The sequence below is a fragment of the Bubalus bubalis genome, chromosome 8 (assembly GCF_019923935.1).
Source record: "Bubalus bubalis isolate 160015118507 breed Murrah chromosome 8, NDDB_SH_1, whole genome shotgun sequence".
Classification (NCBI taxonomy): domain Eukaryota; kingdom Metazoa; phylum Chordata; class Mammalia; order Artiodactyla; family Bovidae; genus Bubalus; species Bubalus bubalis.
Genome location: NC_059164.1, coordinates 46,203,374 through 46,208,292, shown reverse-complemented (window position 1 = coordinate 46,208,292; position 4,919 = coordinate 46,203,374).

The following is a 4,919-nucleotide window of genomic DNA, read 5'->3' as shown; positions in this document are numbered from 1 at the left end:
CAAATTTCCCTTTCGTTTATTTCTCCTTCAGGAAGCTACTGGAGATGTATGTACTCCATTAAAATGAGGACTAAACAAAGGAAAAGAGTGCATGTGATATGGGAAACATGCAGAGGAGAAAAATAAAGTGGGAAGCCCTAACAACAACTGTGCACTTGAGGTAGGTGGTACAGGTCAGAAGGTTCCAGAAGAGATGCCTTTGAAAGATAAGACTGATAGAACTCCTTGTCTGTCAGACTCTCTGGAGAGAGAGGTTTAAACAATCATTAAGAAGGCAGGGCTTGGTTTAATGATGAATAGTAAAACAAAATAAGACCATTATTAACTTCAAGAAAAACAAAAACTGTGAAGGGAATAGAATTAATCAAAGTATATTACTTTGCTCAAGATGTTTGCCTAATCATAATGAAGTTAACACAAATCTGTTTTAAAGTACAATATAATGATATCGGGCACATAAAAAGGTGGGAAGTGTGGTGGGGGTTGGGGAAGAGCTAAGGGAAGGAAGAAGAGATGAACCCTCATATTTCATTAAGTGAAGTCAATAGATAGTGCCTAACAACGACATAGCAAGAAATAGAAATGTAAACATTTCATAGAAATGAAGGTAAATATTAAAATAACCAGTGGAAAAAGGTGAAATGACGTTGAGGAAGAAGAAACAGGGAAGGAGTAAGGTGGGAATATAGTCTCTGCTGTTTCATTGCAAAATTTACAGGATTTTTGCAGAATTGACTCTAACTCATGTATAACTCTGATAAAAATTTTTAAAAAATAAGAGAAAAAAGATTACTCTAAACCCAAATTTTTGCCTCTGTAGAATTCTCAGTCTGGTGAAGGAAATAGACATGAATATTAATTTAAGATTGAGTGCAGGTAAGTTCAACAAGGGATATGTTTGCATTGATTGAGGGAGCACAAAAAACAATTAACTACTATCTGGAAAATGGAAAGAGGCATCTAAGATGGGCAGAATATGAGACAATAAGGATGAAACAAGAGATAAACTGTGTGTTTAGGCAGTTAGCAATCCATAGTGCTGTGCTTCGTCATTCAGTGTGTCCAGCTCTTCTCAGCCTCATGGACTGCAGCCCGCCAGGCTCCTCTGTTCATGAGGATTCTCCAGGCAAGAATACTGGAGTGGGTTGCCATGCCCTCCTCAGGGGATATTCCCCACCCAGGGATGGAACCCAGGTCTCCTGCATTGCAGGTGGATTCTTTACTGTCTGAGCCACCAGGGAAGCCCAATCCATAGTGCTGATGTGTAAAAGCAGGATCCTGAATATTATACATAATATACATGTTCAGTTCAGTTCAGTCGCTCAGTTGTGTCCAACTCTTTGCGACCCCATGAATCGCAGCACGCCAGGCCTCCCTGTCTACCACCAACTCCTGGAGTTCACTCAAACTCACGTCCATCAAGTCGGTGATGCCATCCAGCCATCTCATCCTCTGTCATCCCCTTCTCCTCCTGCCCCCAATCCCTCCCAGCATCAGAGTCTTTTCCAATGGTCAACTCTTCGCATGAGGTGGCCAAAGTACTGGAGTTTCAGCTTTAGCATCATTCCTTCCAAAGAAATCCCAGGACTGATCTCCTTTAGAATGGACTGGTTGGATCTCCTTGCAGTCCAAGGGACTCTCAAGAGTCTTCTCCAACACCACAGTTCAAAAGCATCAATTCTTCAGCACTCAGCCTTCTTCACAGTCCAACTCTCACATCCATACATGACCATTGGAAAAACCATAGCCTTGACTAGACAGACCTTTGTTGGCAAAGTAATGTCTCTGCTTTTCAATATGCTATCTAGGTTGATCATAACTTTTCTTCCAAGGAGTAAGTGTCTTTTAATTTCATGGCTGCAGTCACCATCTGCAATGATTTTGGAGCCCCAAAAAATGAAGTCTGACACTGTTTCCACTGTTTCTCCATCTATTTCCCATGAAGTGATGGGACCAGATGCCATGATCTTCGTTTTCTGAATGTTGAGCTTTAAGCCAACTTTTTCACTCTCCTCTTTCACTTTCATCAAGAGGCTTTTTAGTTCCTCTTCACTTTCTGCCATAAGGGTGGTGTCATCTGCATATCTGAGGTTATTGATATTTCTCCTAGCAGTCTTGATTGCAGCTTGTGCTTCTTCCAGCCCAGCGTTTCTCATGATGTATTCTGCATAGAAGTTAAATAAGCAGGGTGACAATATACAGCCTTGACGTACTCCTTTTCCTATTTGGAACCAGTCTGTTGTTCCATGTCCAGTTCTAACTGTTGCTTCCTAACCTGCATATAGGTTTCTCAAGAGGCAGGTCAGGTGGTCTAGTATTCCCATCTCTTTCAGAATTTTCCACTTTATTGTGATCCACACAGTCAAAGGCTTTGGCATAGTCAATAAAGCAGAAATAGATGTTTTTCTGGAACTCTCTTGCTTTTTCTATGATCCAGTGGATGTTGGCAATTTGATCTCTGGTTCCTCTGCCTTTTCTAAAACCAGCTTGAACATCTGGAAGTTGTTCATGGTTCATGTATTGCTGAAGCCTGGCTTGGAGAATTTTGAGCATTACTTTACTAGCGTGTGAGATGAATGCAATTGTGCAGTAGTTTGAGCATTCTTTGGCATTGCCTTTCTTTGGGATTGGAATGAAAACTGACCTTTTCCAGTCCTGTGGCCACTGCTGAGTTTTCCAAATTTGCTGGCATATTGAGTGCAGCACTTTCACAGCATCATCTTTCAGGATTTGAAATAGCTCAACTGCAATATACATGTTAGGATATAATTTTAAAGTCAGGGAGGGAGGTGGGAGGGGAGTTCGGGATGGGGAGCACATGTACACCTGTGGAAGATTCATGTTGATGTATGGCAAAACCAATACAATATTGTAAAGTAAAAAAAAAAAGAAAAGAAAAAAACATAAAGTCAAAGAGAACATTAAGCTGTCAAATGTTTATTAAAGGGAGTTGGAATGGGGAAGAAGTTTTGAACATTCCCGTGTTATTTTAACTATAAAAGCCAATAAAGAACTGCCTTTTTGGAGAACAAAAAAAGTAAAAATGCATATTTTACTTGGATCTTGTCTAAGGCAGCTTAGGCTGAATTGCAAAGAGGGTAAGTTTTGACCATGGAGTTAGTTAATATACAAAGTAATGTGAACATTCTTTCCTCCATATGTGTTTGTAAAGAGTTGGGCCACAGTTTCAGAGAAGATACTTCTTAAAGGACAGTTCAAACAACAAAAGTTTGAATTACTCATGTCCACTTCTCAGATTTTTTTCAATAAATATATACTTTAGTACTGTATCATCCACGGTTAGTTGAATCCATGGATGTGGAACTGCAGATACAAAGGGCTGACTATCAAGTTATACTTGGATTTTCCACCAGACAGAGAAAAACATCTACTTCTGCTTCATTGACTATGTAAAGCCTTTGACTGTGTGGATCACAGCAAACTGGAAAATTCTCAAAGAGATGACAATACCAGACCAACTTACCTGTCTCCTGAGAAACCTGTATGTGGGCCAACAGTTAGAACCAGATATGGAACAACTGACTGGTTCAAAATTGAGAAAGGAGTATGACAAGGCTATATATTGCTTCATTAACTTATATGTAGAGTATATAATGTGAAATGCTGGGCTGGATGAACAACAAGCTGGAATCATGATTGCTGGGAGAAATATTAACAACCTCAGATATGCAGATGATACCACCGTAATGGCAGAAAGTGAAGAGGAACTAAAGAGCCTCTTGATGAGAATGAAAGAGGAGAATGAAAAAGCTGGCTTGAAACTCAGCATTCAAAAAACGAAGATCATAGCATATGGTCCCATCACTTCATGGCAAATAGAAGAGGAGAAAGTGGAAGCAGTGACAGATTTTCTTTTCTTGGATTCCAGAATCACCACAGACAGTGACTGCAGCCATGAAATTAAAAGATGCTTGTTCCTTGGAAGAAAAGCTATGACCAACCTAGACAGTATATTAAAAAGCAGAGACATCACTTCTGTGACAGAGGTCCATATAGTCAAAGTTATGGTTTTTCCAGTAGTCATGAACTGATGTGAGAGTTGGAACATAAAGAAGGCTGAGCGCCAAAGACACAACTTAGTGACTGAGCAACAGCAAATGACCAAAGAGTCGGTGCCCCAATCCCCATATTGTTCTAGGTCAACCGTATGGGAAAAATTAAATTTAGATTGAATTTCTACTGTGTGGGTGTGGTAAAAATATTTGCAGTTTGCTGTCATTAGGACATTAACCTATGAACTAACCACAGTTCAAGAATATGTGATTGTACATGCATTAGGGACAGAAAATTACCCGAAGTACTTAACTGAGATGAATAATATAAGAGGAAGGCAGGATAGAACACTACCAGTCTGCATGAATTACCTATAATGAACTAACCAGATTCCCACATGTAAACCCAGGGTTTGAAAACAAGTCTACAAGAAAGCTAAACACCAAAGAATTGATGCTTTTGAACTGTGGTGTTGGAGAAGACTCTTGAGAGTCCCCTGGACTGCAAGGAGATCAAACCAGTCCGTCCTAAAGGAGATCAGTCCTGAATATTCATTGGAAGGACTGATGCTGAAGCTGAAACTCCAATACTTTGGCCACCTGATGTGAAGAACTGACTCAATGGAATAGACCCTGATGCTGGGAAAGATTGAAGGCAGGAGGAGAAGGGGACGACAGAGAATCAGATGGTTGGATGGTATCACTGACTGCATGGACATGAGTTTGAGCAAGCTCCCGGAGTTGGTGATGGGCAGGGAAGCCTGGCATGCTGCAGTCCATGGGGTCGCAAAGAATCGGACACGACTGAGCGACTGAACTGAACTGAAGTGCTGCTATGGAAAATTATATGGGGGTTAGTCAAAAATTTTTAAATTACCATTGTTGTTCAGTCGCTCAGTGGTGTCT